Here is a 16,343-nt window from a genome sequence, read left to right on the forward strand (position 1 = left end):
GATTCACAAGTGTGTTTTCCTTTTTCTGCCTACCTAGCCTTCACTCTTAGTAGAACAGTCAAGATGGTTTCCCTTAAATATTTGATTTTTTCTCTAAATTTGGTCAGATTTAGTAACTGGTTGAAGTGGAGGGAATTATGGGTGGAGAAAGTTTTCTCAGTACGTGAATGGAAGTAGAATTACATCGGCCTTATAAATGTTAGAACCGTTTTAGGTTATGATTATGTGACTGAAAAGCTATTTAATGTAAGTTATGTGATCTAAAGCCAATGAATAGCCTCATTATATATTTTTTTAACCATCTACAGCATTTGGAATCATGTAATTAGGAACATCATTTAGGTCTTAGCTAGAAAATAGAAGCAGATGTTTATATTGGAAAAGCACTAGGCTAAAAGCCAACGAGCCAAAGTTCTACTTCCTGTTCTACTAATAAAAAGCTGTGTGCTCCTGGGCAAGTCACCTGCCTTCTCCGAGCCTCACTTTCCTGACAAAATGAAGGAGTTGGAATGGATCAGCAGTTGCAAACTGCCTTTGAGTCGTATCAGGTCTGCAGATATGTGTTTGTTTGGTTTAGTATTTAAAATATTTTCAAATTAGTTACCAACATTTAATAATCAAGAGATTTTTTACTAATCATCTAATTTTCTGGCTAGTCTTAGAAAACAGATTTGGCAATACTATTCCTTCAACAATGGGTTGTTGCTGAGTAGTGGGGGCCAGTGCTCTCTCTAATTTGCCACAGCCTCCACTGTTTCCTACTGTCATATACCTGACCCATTATATTTATTTGTGTTTCTACCTGGCTTCTCTAAACATCTGAATTTGTAACCCTTGAACCAGAGTTCTCTACATTTTTTGAGTTTCATAATTTCCTGAAGCTAAGAGAAAAATGTATTGGAGCAAGTCAACAGTGTACCCAAACTGAAACAGAATAAGGGAAAATGAAACAAGCCTACCAAAGACTGGAAAAGCCCTATTATGGATTGAATTGTGTCCTCCAAAAATGTGTGTCAACTTGGCTAGGCCATGATTCCCAGTATTGTGTGATTGTCCACCATTTTGTCATCTGATGTGATTTTCCTATGTGTTGTAAATCCTACCTCTATGATGTTAGTGAGGCAGGGTTAGAGGCTGTTTTGTTAATTAGGTATAACTCAATCTACAAGATTAGGTTGTATTTTGAGTCAATCCCTTTTGAGATATAAAAGAGAACTGAGCACAGAAACAGGGGGATCTCCTACCACCAAGAATGAACCAAGGGGGAAGCGTGTCCATTGGACCCAGGGTCCCTGGGCTGAGATGCTCCTAGACCAGGGGAAGATTGAGGACAAGGACCTTCCCCCAGAACCAACAAGGCAGAGAAAGTCTTCCTTTGCAGCTGTCACCCTGAATTTGGACTTCTAGCCTCCTAAACTGCGAGAGAATGAATTTCTCTTGGTTAAAGCCATCCGTGTGTGGTGTTTCTGTTATAGCAGCACTAGTTGACTAAGACAAGCTCTAATTCTCGTTTTTGGAGTGGGAATACTAAACAGAATTAATGGAGCTTTTGTTTCCTATTTTATTCCTTTTTAAAGGAAATTATAGTTTTTAAATAAAATAATCTTAGAAGTATGAAAAGGAGATCTGTTTAAAGGCTGGCATGTTTATACCTTGAGTATATCCCACCTGAATTTAGAGACCATCTCAAGAATAGATTTGACGCATTGAACACTAGTGACCTAAGACCAGACGAGTTGTGGAATGACATCAAGGACATCGTCCATGAAGAAAGCAAGGGGTCACTGAAAAGACAGGAAAGAAAGAAAAGACCAAGATGGATGTCAGAGGAGACTCTGAAACTTGCTCTTGAACCTCGAGCAGCTAAAGCAAAAGGAAGAATTGATGAAGTAAAAGAACTGAACAGAAGATTTCAAAGGGCCTCTCGAGAAGACAAAGTATCATAATGACATGTGCAAAGAGCTGGAGATGGAAAACCAAAAGGAAAGAACACGTTCGGCGTTTCTCAAGCTGAAAGAACTGAAGAAAAAATTCAAGCCTTGAGTTGCAACAGTGAAGGATTCCATGGGGAAAATATTAAACGACGCAGGAAGCATCAAAAGAAGATCTAAGGAATACACAGAGTCATTATACCAAAAAGAATTAGTCGATATTCAACCATTTCAAGAGGTGGCATATGATCAGGAACTGATGGTACTGAAGGAAGAAGTCCAAGCTGCTCTGAAGGCATTGGTGAAAAACAAGGCTCCAGAAATTGATGGAATATCAATTGAGATGTTTCAACAAACAGATGCAGCGCTGGAGGTGCTCACTTGTCTATGCCAATAAATATGGAAGACAGCTTCCTGGCCAACTGACTGGAAGAGATCCATATTTATCCTTATTCCCAAGAAAGGTGATCCAACCAAATGTGGAAATTATAGAACAATATCATTAATATCACACGCAAGCAAAATTTTGCTGAAGATCATTCAAAAACGGCTGCAGCAGTATATCAACAGGGAACTGCCAGAAATTCAGGCTGGATTCAGAAGAGGATGTGGAACCAGGGATACCAATGCTGAAGTCGGATGGATCCTGGCTGAAAGCAGAGAATACCAGAAGGATGTTTACCTGTGTTTTATTGACTGTGCAAAGTCATTCGGCTGTGTGGATCATAACAAACTATGGATAACACTGCGAAGAATGGGAATTCCAGAACACTTAATTGTGCTCATCAGGAACCTTTACGTAGATCAAGAGGCAGTTGTTCAGACAGAACAGGAGGTACTGATTGGTTTAAAGTCAGGAAAGGTGGGTTGTATTCTTTCACCATACCTTTTAATCTGTATGCTGAACAAATAATACGAGAAGCTGGACTATATGAAGAAGAATGGGGCATCAGAGTTGGAGGAAGACTCATTAACAACCTGTGTTATGCAGATGACACAACCTTGCTTGCTGAAAGTGAAGAGGACTTGAAGCCCTTACTGATAAAGATCAAAGACCACAGCCTTCAGTATGGATTACACCTCAACATAAAACAAAAGTCCTCACAACTGGACCAATGAGCAACATCATGATAAACGGAGAAAAGATTGCAGTTGTCAAGGATTTCACTTTACTTGGATCCACAATCAACAGCCATGGAAGCAGCAGTCAAGAAATCAAAAGACACTTTGCATTGGGCAAATCTGCTGCAAAGGACCTCCTCAAAGTATTGAAGAGCAAAGATGTCGCCTTGAAGACTAAGGTGCACCTGTCCCAAGCCATGGTGTGTTCAATCACATCATATGCATGTGAAAGCTGGACAATGAATAAGGAAGACTGAAGAATTGATGCCTTTGAATTGTGGTGTTGATGAAGAACATTGAATATACCATGGACTGCCAAAAGAATGAACAAATCTGTCTTGGAAGAAGTGCGGCCAGAATGCTCCTTAGAGGCAAGGATGGTGCGACTGCGTCTTACATACTTTGGACATGTTGTCAGGAAGGATCAGCCCCTGGAGAAGGACATCATGTTTGGCAGAGTACAGGGTCAGCGGAAAAGAGGAAGACCCTCAACGAGGTGGGTTGACATAGTGGCTGCAACAATGAACTCAAGCATAACAATGATTGTAAGGATGGCGCAGGACTGGGCAGTGTTTTGTTCTGTTGTGCATAGGGTCACTATAAGTCGGAAGCGACTCGACGGCACCTAACAACAACAACATGTTTATAGAAAAATAAGTGTGTCTAGAATAATTTTTTTTTTTTAATCTGCTTTTAGAAACAATGGAGCAACAAAGAATCGTGTAGCCTGGGTTTTGAATCTTCCTTCCAAATACGATCAGGCATACCCCACATAAATCCTGATGTTTATCTTAAATTTTTCAAGGTTCAACGATCAGCAACTTTAAAAACACGACGGAGTCCAAAACATATGCCATTTTGCAACCTCTGCAAGGAAGAGGAATCTCCCCCAAGGTCATTACCAAATTACCTACTTTAATCAGAGTGGGATTTTTGTGATTAGGTGACATGGCAGCAGAAGAGCTGAAAAACATTTGTTTTATTTCCCACGGAGTGCCCTTGCCCTTTTGAAGGAAAGATGATACTCTCCAAACACTGATTTAAGATTCCAGTGGACCCCTGCACTCACGCGATTCACTAAGGGACTGGATTGCAGCGCTGGCCTTTCTCCAAGGCATTTTAGCCAGTGAAGTGCCAAAAGAACATTATTAAAAAGCACTTTCACGTATAAAAGGGGCTCAGTGATGTGCCCTGAAGACAGTTATGCATTATTGTGAGCTCCACGTTCGATGATATTACTTTCATAATCTGGCAGCAAGCTCAGCCACATTTAGCAAAATAACACAGTTCCTATTCACAGCGAATCCGCAGCAACAGCTAAATATTAGGTTGAATATTAAGGAAATTGTCGATGTTTGACCTTTATCCCACAAAAAGGCAATTTCCTAAGGTTCGACCTAGTATCAGCGTATTTTTAAATATGATTACTTACGTTTTCTCTTTAAAAAAAAATATCAGGGCATGATAATTAGCACACTTAAAGCATGTATGTGAAGCATCAGTGGTTCAGGGGTAGAATTTTCATCTTCCACTTGGGAGACCTGGGTTCGATTTCTAGCCCATGTAGCTCAGGCTAGCCATCACCCGTCTATCGGTGGAGGCTTATGTGTTGCTCTGATGCTAACAGGTTTCAGCAGAGCTTTCAGACAAAGAGACCAGGAAGAAAGGCCTGGTGATCTACTGCTGAAAATCAGCCAATGAAAACCCTACGGATCACAATGGCCCGGTCAGTAACTGATCACGGGGATGGTGCAGGACCGGGTAGTGTTTCACTCTGTTGTGCGTGGGGTCACCATGAACTGGGGGCCAACTCAACAACAGCTAACAATAAGATGTGCAAATAGTAAACAATTCATGCAACAAAAAAGGGGAAACAGTGAGAAGTTCCTTTCCCTCTCACCCAAACTTACAGTCTTTCTAGACACAACCACTGTTAAAGAGAAGCACTTATTTCCTGTTATTTACATCATGTGACATATTCAAAGATTAGAGACGATGATCTAAAATTTTTGTGCTATATTTGAATGTAAGGTACAACAGCCTTGGTCAGGTTAGTGAAAGGAGGGTCTTTAATTTCATCTTCATGTATATAAAAGGCTCTGGGGTCAAATGGGCAGGTGAGGCACCCGTGACAACAAACACCTCCCACGAATGTAACACATGAAGGAACTGGTCACCCACCTGTTATTTACACCATGTGTTAAGTGCCTCGGGGTGCTAGAGCAGGTCAGGGCTTACATGGAAATAAATGCATGACCCAATGCTACCCTTCAAGAAGGGACAAAATTCTGTGGGGTGTATCAGTGGGTGGCTGTTACATTCTCATTAGCAGTCCTTAGTTATCTAAAGAAGTCTCTGGGTGGTGCTAACAGTTGAAACACTTGCCTGCTAACCAAAAGGTTGGAGGCTTGAGTTCACCCAGAGATGCTTCAGAAGAAAGGCCGGGAGATCTAATTCCAAAAAATCAGCCACTGAAATCTCACTGGAGCACAGTTCTACTCTGACACACACGGAGTCGCCGTGCGTTGGAACCAACTCAATGGCAACTGGTTAGTTATCTAAAAAGTTCTTCAAAAGAAAACACAATTGCCCTTGAACAACAGCATAGCTACAAGTGTCATTTTTTGATATGCCCAATATTATTGCAGTTTAATTTTTTTAAAGAGCTCCTATTATTGAGAACCCCCAAATCAGTGAGATTTATCCAGGCCACGAGGCTAACAAAAAATTGCCGAGAAAGTTTCATCTCTCTACCAGCTGGATGAACTCTTCATCTCTGGACTCAGAGCAGAGATACAATTTTAGCTCCTGACTTAATAGCTGTGTGACCTTGAGTGAATCATTTCACCTCTCTGGGCCTCAGTTTCCTCATGTGTAAAATGAAAAGAATAGGGTGCTACCTCACAGAGCTACCAGTTAAATGAGGCCACATGTGTCAAGTGCTTATTAATGAGTATCAGCATGATTTATTACAAATTAATGAATATTTACCTACTCACAACCTTTTTGCTACAAAATAATGCAAGCAGTATATATGTTCATAGGAGTCCTGGTGGTGCAGTGGTTAAAGTGCTTGGCTGCTAACCAAAAGGTTGCCGGTTCAAACCTACCAGCTGCTCCATGGGAGAAAGATGTGGCAGTCTGTTTCCATAAAGATTTATAGCCTTGGAAACTCTGTGGGGCAGTTCTACTCTGTCCTATAGGGTTGCCATGAGTCAGAATTGATTTGACAGCCGTGGGTTTTTGGATACCTGTTCTTATCCCAAATCTGAGTCATCAACAGGAAATCTTTGGGAAGCACAAACTTGCTGAAGCTAAGCGGACCACAATGCTGAAGGAGTGGGGTGACTGCCCTTTAACTTTGACTTTAAAATTGTACATAAAACAAACCAATCAATGCCCAATTGTACATCAGCGATCAATAGGGGACTGGCTGAATAAATTAATACAATGCAGTATCAATATATTAATAATCAATATAATATCAGTATAATAGATGATCTAATTTGTATGTGTGTTGGCATGTGTATTAAAACAGTCTGGAAGTATGTCTACCGAAATGAAAAGGCACTTATTCTGGCTGGTGAACTTGTGGGTGATTTTCAATTTCTATTTTATATATTTTATGTTCATAAAATATACCTCCTCGAATAAGCATATATTTACCATTAGCATTTTAAAAAAAAAAGAGCTCTTTTTATTCTGGAAGAGAAAAAATATATATAAGGCATGTTTGTATTAATTCAGTAGCTGAATCTCATGTTACACGTAACAAAACACACTTCTTTATACTGCACAGGACCGAGATAAAGGGCTTAAGATGGGGGTCCAGGGAATTTCTTGCACCACCTTGCATTAAACAGCTCAACCCCAAACATTCTATTATGTAGAGAGCCGTTGGTTAGGCCCTGATTTTTCACCTGGAAAGTCTTCATTTCAGGACAGAATTGTTTTGGCTTGATTCTCATTGCTGATATTTTGTCCATATTTATTCGTCTCATCACGTCACCTAAATTGTGGGTCTTTAAAGAGGGACACTCATTTCTTTTACCTCGTTTGTTGTGTAGCATTCCTGCATGATGCTCAGCCCAGCGTTAAGTATTTACCTTCTTTTTTTTTTTTTTCATTCAGCTGATTCTGACTCACAGTGACCCTGTAGTGACCCTATAGGACAGAGTAGAACTGCCCCATAGGCTTTTTAAGGAGCGGATGGTGGATTCGAACTGCCGACCTTTTGGTTAACAGCCAGCCTCTTAACCACACACCAATAGTGCTCCAAGTATTTATATACTGGTCATGCAAAAAGTACAGGACTTGCTAGTTGTTTTTCTCTCGTGTGGTTCCTCTAACTCTTCACCCCCGCCCCCGCCAAAAAAAAAACACTGCCATTGAGTCAGTTCTGACTCATAGTCGCCCTATAGTAACCCTATAGGACAGAGTAGAACTGTTCCATTGGGTTTCCAAGAAGCGGCTGCTGGATTCGAACTGCCAACCTTTTGATTAGCAGCTGAGCTCTTAACCACTAGCTACCAGTGGATCCTCCAGTCAAGCCCATAATAAATATGGGAAATGGACAGTCTATAGGTGAATTTGACCTGCAGACATGTTTCAGTTCGTGTATGGAATATTTGGAAATATTTTAGTTGGCCGCTATCATTCTTAAAATTGGGTAAGTTCACACCAAAATCCAGATTTTCAGGCTGTCTTGAAAAGACAAAACGTCTGACCACTCCGGATCTACATTCCCAAATGGTAACGGTCTGCTGGGGCAAACTGTGGCTGCTTCCTTTAGAGGGGGGATATGTTCTCTAGTTTGCCGCAGTCCTCACCACTCCCTCTTGCCCCCACTTGTCATATTTCACTGATTTATGCTACTTATACAGCCCCTGTGTTTACCACCTCTGAGAAGTCCAGTGGTTTCTTCAAACTTACAAGTCTCTGGGGTTTCACTGCTTTCCCATATTCTGTTCAGGCTTCTGACCATGCTCTCCCCTAACTGGAGAAATTTCTTTCAGGAAAGCACCTGGGAAATGCTGCCTCCTTCGTGACACCTTCCTTGATTTCCCTCCACCAGAACTTTGAACATCTCCTATATCATATACAGCATTCCCCCTACGGGTAAAGAACTTGTGATAATGCCTTGTACACTGTAGCACTCAAAACACCTTAGTTTTATTATAGCTATCCTGGTGTTCTCTCCCAGGCTGTAAGCTCCCTGCTGGAATGAAGCATTTTACTCATCTTTAGAGCCCAGTTTTCGTGATTTGTACAGAATTTGTCCTGAACAAACGCACACTGAATTAAATAGGAATGCCCACCCAGTGTTGGATTCGTCATAAGAATTTCACAATTTAGGGTGGAAAAAAATCCCTGTATGAGTAGGGATGAGACGTGGGTCACAAGGGATGTAGAGGGGAGGGTGAGAGCAGTGTTTCTCAGGTGGACCCCTGAGAAGCTTGCTGAAAATTCAACTCTCTGGTCCATGAGCTTCTGAACTAGGCCTTCTGGGGCTGGGGCCCAGGAATCTGAGGTTTTATCAAGCTCTGCAGGTAGTTGGTAAGTATACTGATGGTTTAGTGGTTCTCAATGCTGACTGTGTATGAATTTCACTACTGGAGCTTTGAAAAAAGATAGCAAATCCCAACTCCAGAGACTCTAATAAAAGTTTCTCAAATATTAAAAAATATTCTAATACGGAACCAAAGTTGCAAATTCTGTAGTAGGGTAGGAAGAAAGGAAAAACGGTTTGTTTCGTTTTAATTTTTTGCTATATTTTATATGTTTATTTATCAAATGAATAAACAAAGTTAGATAGAAAGACTTTCCCCTACCATTTAATAATCATAAACCAAAAACAAACCAGTTGCCACTGAGTTGATACCATCTCATGGTGACCCCATGTGTATCAGAGTAGAACAGTGCTCCAAAGAGTTCTTAAAAGGGTTGATCTTTTTCAGAAATAGATTGCCAGACATTTCTTTTGAGGCATCTCTGTGTGGAGTAGAACTTCTAACCTTTAAGTTAGCAGCTGTTAACCAAATATTAAATGTTTGCACCACCCAGGGACTCCTTAATAATAATAGCTAATATTTATTAAGCATTTACATTGGGCCAGGCGCTACTCCAAAAGCTCTCCATGTATTAACTAACTTAATTCTTAAAACAACCCTGTAAGATAAGCACTATTATTATTATTATTCCTATTTTATAGAAGTAAACAAGTTCTAGAGATGTTGTGTAATTAGAAAAGCTGGACTTCAAACCCAGGTAGAACAGCCCTGGACAGCGGCATCATTAGGGGTGTGGGGGGTGGGATGCAGACCTCACCAGGTGACAGTCAGAGGGGGTGACACCAAAATGACTGTCTACACAATTTTTGTGCAGTGTTTCCACAGAAATTCTTATAAAAATATTCCTGTACTTAGTTATAACAACAAAAACACTTTTTGTAAGCCCAGCTTATGTGTATCAATATTCCTACAAGGCTAAAACTCTACACTAATTTACTTTTTAAAACTTCTAATGCAATCCGGGAGCCCTGGTGATGCAGTGGTTAAGAGCTGACCTGCTAACCAAAAGGTCAGCAGTTCGAATCCACCAGCCACTCCTTGGAAACCCTATGGGGTAGGTCTACTTTGTTCTATAGGTTTGCTCCGAGTCCTGAATGGGTAGTGCGCTCCGGCCACCGCTGTCATTATTACCCAATTACAATGACGCCTTGAATCATGTGGTTCCGCTGGCTTTCGCACTACAAACACGCTCTGTTTTTCTTGTTACCAGTGTTTTTACAGTCTCCAATTTTGTCAAACTTTCTGGTGTTTTGGCTACAATATTGTGGTAATTAGCATGGTGGGGTGACTTGAGCTACTGCTCTGGGTAACTCCAACTCTAGTGACGCCAATGACCCTGAAGCCCTAATTTTTAAGTCAAAGCCTTTTTGCTCAGGGAAAAAAAAAAAATCCAATAAATATCCCACATCTTTAAGAAAATTCTCTGGACTAGAATGACTGACCTGGATTAGCTTTACTGATTGCTCTCATGTTGTATTTTCCATCTTACATTCTACATCTAGTTTGTCCCCCCAAAACATGTACACATGTCTGTATGTATTTCTTTTTTCTCCAAAGAAATTCTGTGCATTTTTGAGGGCTGAGCAAGCCATTGCTCTTCGTAATGCCCCCGTACCCTGAGGTCCTTCTCATGCTGTTGAACGCACTGAGTAGACAATATTACGCAGTGGTTAGGGAGTCCGTCAGAGCTGAGGTTAAAGATGAGCACTGATGCGTTCTAGCTTTCTACTTTTGGGTAAACGATCATCTCTGAGCCTCAGGCTCCTCCTCTGTAAAATGGGGGTTCAACAACTGACATCGAATGAGCCACTGCTATGTGCCAGACGCTGAGCATTGGTGATCTATTATCTTGGTTTCGTAAGGCCGCCACAGCAAAATACCACACAGTGGGTGCCTTTAAGGAACAGCAATTTATTTTCTCACATTTCTGGAGGCTAGAAGTCTAAATTAGGGTATCAGCCATGTTGATACCTTCTGAGGGTCCCGAGATAGGAAATGTTCCCTGCCTGTCTCCTGGCTTCTAGTGGCTGTTGGCAATCCTTGGCATTCCTTGGCTTGTAGATGGATCCTGAGGTGCTGTTTTTCTCATGATTCTTGATGATACCGCCCCAAAGGGATAAGGATTAGGGTCCACCCTACCACAGTATGACCTTGTCAACAGACAACAAAAGAAAAACGCTATTTCCAAAGAAGGTTACAGGTACAGGGGTAAGGATTTCAACATATCTTTTGGGGGGGGGGGAACAATTCAATCCACAACATCAAAAAAGAAAGGTGGAGTTGGGGGGGAGGAGAAGAAATGCCAAAACCAGTATACTAAAACTGCGGTTGGGTTCAGATATTGACACTGAACAAATTGACTTTCACAAAAGCACAAAGCCATATAATTGTGCAGTCACTAGATAATGACAGGGCTTGCTTTTAAATGAATTAATTCATAGCTTTATGGCAGAATTTATTCAATGGCAACTATCAGCAATAATCATAGAGAAGTGAGATCTGGTAATGGGACATGTATGTAAAGCTATTTGGGAAATATTTTCTCTCAGCCCTATCAGCGAACCTCAGGTACTGGTCAACTCATTTGGGATAATATAAAAAAAATCCCTACAGAATGGTCCTATCTCCCATCCTAATTTGCTATACTGCTCTTATCGTCAGATCAAGTTGGAATCCCTGCTCTGTGTCTTACTTATTTTGAGTTAACCTCTCTGAGCCATCTGAGTTTCCTCACCTATAAAGAGAGCACAAGAAAACACTGCTGAATCACTGAATTGTTCTGGGGGATAAAAGCCTGGCATAAGGTTAGGGTAGGCTTTAAATGACAACTTCTCTCTCCCTCCTCCCCCTTTCTCCCTCCCTTTGCTTTCTGTCTATATTTCTTTCTTTCAAGAGCAGAGACATCAGGTTTGCAGGAATCTTAGACCAAGTCATTTAGCCAGGCCCTTTGGGGTCCCTAGGTATACTCTGCGCGTCACGCACCGGAGCCTCATTCCTTTTATTCTAAGGGCAGCCGGGTCCTGGGGTGCTTCAAGCTTGGGAGGTGGAATCAAGTCCCGCCAAGCGCTTTTTGGAATCTGAGGGAGAGAGAGAGGCGCGGGCTTGTGACACCCCCTTCTCTCCCCGCTCCCGGCAGCACCAGCCACTCCGCACCCCTTGGCACCGGCGCCTTTTCTCTGTCGGGGACGCCGAGCCCAGCCCTAGCAGCGCGCGGCGGGGGCCGAGGGCGCCCCTTCCCTTCCTCCCGCTCCCCCTCCTCTTCCTCCCCTCCCGATACAATGACTGGGCCGGAACAGCGCAGCAGCCGTGTCTCATTGGCAGCGGCCGCCCCAGCCCCCGGGGAGGCGGCGGGCGGGGGCAGCCGGGGAGAAAGAAACCGAGAGCTGGGGCTGACACCGAGAAGAGGAAGGCCGGACGGAAAGACCGAGGACTGAAGGACGTGAGGAAGGCTGCCGGGCACTGCAGTGAGTGAGGCTCCAAGCGCGGACGCGCGGCGGGCGGCGGCGGGGCGGCGCGCAGCCGGGCCGGGGAGGTGGCGGCGCTGGCTGCCCGGCGAGCCGGGGAGTCGGGCTCCGCGGCTCACGTGCTGAGCAGGAGCCTGGGCAGAGAGCACCAGGAGAGGGAAGAGGGACAGCCGCCCGGAAAGGCGCCGAGGAGGAGAGTGGAGTTGACGGGCTGGCTCAGAGCCGCGCCCCCGGGTCCCGCGCGGAGCGCAGCCGAGACAATAAAGTAGCGGCCGACAGTCCCCGAGCGCCTGAGGGAGAGGCGGCAGAGCAGGTAGGCAGGCGGCTGGCTCCGGTTCCCCAGCGCGCCGCGGGGCGCGGCCGCCACATGCGGCTCCAGCGGGCGCACCCGGCGCGCCCCGGGGCGCAGCGCGCAGCGCGCAGTTTGGGAGACCCCCAGTGGAGGTGCGGGTCCTGGCTGCACCGGCGAGCAGCAGCCCCGCCCCGCGGCTCCGGGCTTGCTGCAGCCTCAGCTGGAGTCCCCCGGGCACTAGGCGCGGCGCTTTGGTCGCGTTAGTGGTGTGGAGACAGGAAGTTTGGCGGTTTCGAAGCGTTGGCGCTAGTGGGGTTTGCAAACGCGCCACCAGGGACCATGTGCTTTGGTTGCCGCTCGTTCGTTGGTGGGAGGTGGGGAGAAGAGCTGATGAATCCCAGATCCGGCTGCCCAGAGATACTTTCAAAAGGGAGCCAAAGGAGTAGGGGCAAACCCTTCGCATTAGGAGAGGAAACTAAGGGTTCAATTTAGCTGCCCTTTCAAAATGGGTGTGTCAGGTCAAGCCGCGCCTGTGTTAGCCTGTGTGTGTGGGGGGGATCTCTCCCTATCTATTTTCTGCAGTATTTCGCTTGTACCTGGGGAGGGCAAAAAAGATGATATTTGGCTGCTATTTTGATGAGTGTCATTTCGTGTGGACGAATGGATAAGCTCGTTCTTTGCATTGGATGTCCCGTGCTCCGTAAGAGACTACTGAGCTGTGCCTGGCGTTGTTCACAAAAGGGATGAGAGCTTGGTTTGAATCTCCTGGACTGAGAAAGCAGCCGCAGGAGGAGATTTCTCTAGCTCGCTCTCCTTTGTGTGGCCGTTTCCTTCCAGATGTGAAAGGGTTGGGCTGGGTGCTCCTGGGTGGGGTAATAATTATCCTGAACATTCCTGCGATCTGCAAGGACTTGTAAACATACCAGAGCCAACTCCTCTGAACTTTGCGAACTGACTTGGTCTGCTCGCTGGTACCCAGACGGCTGCGTCTAGAAGGTAGCCACTTCAGGAAAAAGACCCTGGAGTGCTGACAGCAGCAGTCTTTCCGGAAAGCTGGTTGATCCTTCAAGGTTAGCTAGTCGTATTTGCCCTCGGAACGTACCAGCCAATTCAGAGGATATGTGCAAGATGATAGCACAGTCCCTGACATGCTGTTTCCTGTCCTAACCTGAATGGATGTGTGAAGCTTCCAAATCAAATGTCTGGAGGGGAAGCAAAGCAACCTTGCCTGACTTAACTTCATCAGCCTTCACTTTTGTCTGTCATCTACATGCTGTTGAGAATGGTAGTTATGTTTTCCTGAGAGCTTACTCTGTGTCTGGCACCTGGGTATTCAGTTTTTGTGCATCACAAATAGTCCATGAAGTAGAAAACTGAGCCCTAGAGGGAGGTTAAGTAGCTTGTCATAAGTCACATTGGCAACTTGTGGATTCTACAAGGTCTGATTCCAGATGCCAGGCTCTTAACCCTGACAGGGCCCTAAAAAGGGAAGTGCTGTGGTGGTACTGGTGATAAAGAAGAGAATATCAGTAACAACTACCTCAAATATTTTCCATAAGGTTAAATAAGACGATGTTTAAAAGAGTCACTGACAGACGGTAATCACTCGGTGTATATTTTTGTCTCAAAATTAGAATCGATACACTCAAAATAGGTGATGAGCGTATTCTTTCTACAGCTCTTTGGTCCTTTTTGTATATATGAAAATTTTGGTAATAAAAAGTAACAGTGTTTACATTTCCTAACAGGGGGCCGGAATGCCTCAGGCCATTCTGAGGACTTCTTGAACAGAAAACGTTTGTCACTTCTTTGTGATATCAGCATGTATTAACCAAACACTTTATTTGCTTAAATTCAACAATGCAGGTGGAATGTATTTGATGGAATTTTTTATAAAAGAAACCTAAAACGCCATTATAGTGAGGTTTGATTGTCGTTATCACTGGAAAAGTTCTCAGGAGCCACTTCTCTTGGGCGTACAAATGATTGTCTTAACTTCACCCTGCTTTGAAACGTATAAGTTTCCCTCTGAGTGGCAGCTAAGTTAATGGGCTCCTCCAACAGGCAATCTCAAAAAGTGTGGGAGGAGGTGTATCTAAGGCAGAGTGTAAAAACAGCTGAAGTTTTCTTAGCAATGTTTACTGTCTCTGGCTTCTGTTTTCAACAGGCCTAAGAATCTCAGTTCTCCATTGAATTCCACAGATTTAATCAAGACTCTGCAGTGCTATTGTGCAGACAAAGAGGAAGTTTTGGCTAGCTGACGATACAAATATGGTACGCGGATAGCAGTTAAAGATACCGGGACTGTCTTCTCCAGCCTGCAGTAATTGTCTAGAATTTCAAGAGCTCTTCATAGTTATCTTACACACATTACGCACCTAAGTGAGGGCTTGAGGGTTACATGTAGGTGATCTCTCTGGATCGGGGCCTAGAGATCTGACCTTATTATCATGAAGACACAATTTTTAACTGCTCAGCAAGTGCTTCGAAAACCAAACCAAACCCATTGCTGTCAAGTCGATTACAACTCATAGCAACCCTATAGGACAGAGTAGAACTGTCCCATAGGGCTTCCAAGGAGCGGCTGGTAGACGTGAACTGCTGATCTTTTGGTTAGCAGCCATAGCTCTTAACCACTACACCACCAGAGCTCCCAGCAAGCGCTTAGGTTCAGTGAAATTACCATCTTCTTTAAATAAATAATGTAACTCAGCTGGTCAGCAGGGCTTAGCCATCTCCTCCCTTGCTTCCCGTATCGCTCTCATTTCAGACGTGGTTTTCATTTTGTTTTAGAAGGCAGCTATCTTTTGTCATTCATTTATTTCAAAGTGCCTGGATGGAGATACTTTCTCCTCTTCTGGCAAACCTGTGTCTTGAGCAGTCAGAGAGAAGCGGTAAGTTAGTGATTTTCTGTTGCTAGACACTTGACAAGCCATCTCGTTATTTAGGGGCCAAATCTATTTCCTCGATAACCTGATTTGCTAAAATTATCATGTCATTTCTCATCTCATTCTTCCTGGTGAAATCCATTTTTACGCTAATCTCATAAAGCAGTGTTTTTCAAACTGCAGGTCATAAAATCAATTTAGCGGATCACAACCAGTATTTTTTGTCTTTTTTTTTAATGTAGGACAGAAAATAGCAGCGTCATTTTATCTTGGTAAGGGCACTACAGTTTCATGAAACTTTGAGTCAGTTCTGTGTCTGAGGTTGTGTACATTCTGGGTTGCAGTGTAAAGTGTGATTCCTACCGTGACTTGCTATCAAAAAACATCGGAAGTTCCCAAATGGTGCATTTATCAATTAGTACTACTTTAGTTTATCATGGTAAATATATATGTAGTAAATTGTTGGCCATATCACCATTCTTCATGTGTACAATTCAGTGACATTGGTCACATTTATCATGTTGTTCAACAATTACCATTACCCATTTCCAAATTTTCCTGTCACCTTTAACAGAAGCTCGGTGTCCCCTGAGCATCGAGTCCCCCTTTTTCTTTGCCTCCCACCTACCCCAGGTAAAAAAATAGCCACTAATAAACTTTGGTCTCTATACACTTGCTAAACCTAGATATTTCATATAAATGGGATCATACAATATTTGTCCCTTTGGGACTGACAGTACTGTTTGGATTATAAGTGACAGACACTCAATTTAGATGGAATTAAAATATGTTGTCGTTGTTAGGTGCTGTCAAGTCAGCTCCACCTCCATGCTCACAACCACTGTTATGCTTGGGCCCTTTGTTGCAGCCACTGTATCAATCCACCTTCTTGAGGGTCTTCCTCTTTTTCACTGACCATCTACTTTACCAAGCATGGTGTCCTTCAGGGACTGATCCCTCCTGACAACATGTCCAAAGTATGCAAGACATAGTCTCACCATCCTTGCTTCTAAGGAGCATGCTGGTTGTACTTCTTCGAAGACAGATTTGTTCGTTCTTTTGGCAGTCCGTGTTAC

At 43.6% G+C, this 16,343-nt stretch overlaps 1 protein-coding gene across 2 annotated transcripts in view; it reads left to right on the forward strand.

Moving 5' to 3' along the window:
• Positions 1-11,972: 11,972 nt before the first annotated feature.
• The window catches only part of FRMD4B (FERM domain containing 4B), a 386,589-nt gene continuing 382,218 nt past the window's right edge, over positions 11,973-16,343 (forward strand). The window contains exon 1 of one of the 2 annotated variants that reach the window (XM_064275017.1): positions 11,973-12,087. The gene's annotated coding sequence lies outside the window, so the exon portion shown is untranslated. Of the gene's footprint in view, positions 12,088-12,291; positions 12,401-16,343 lie in introns of those variants that run through there. The other variant, XM_064275018.1, reaches the window with a different exon arrangement.

Source organism: Loxodonta africana, chromosome 22 (assembly GCF_030014295.1).
Source record: "Loxodonta africana isolate mLoxAfr1 chromosome 22, mLoxAfr1.hap2, whole genome shotgun sequence".
Taxonomy (NCBI): Eukaryota; Metazoa; Chordata; class Mammalia; order Proboscidea; family Elephantidae; genus Loxodonta; species Loxodonta africana.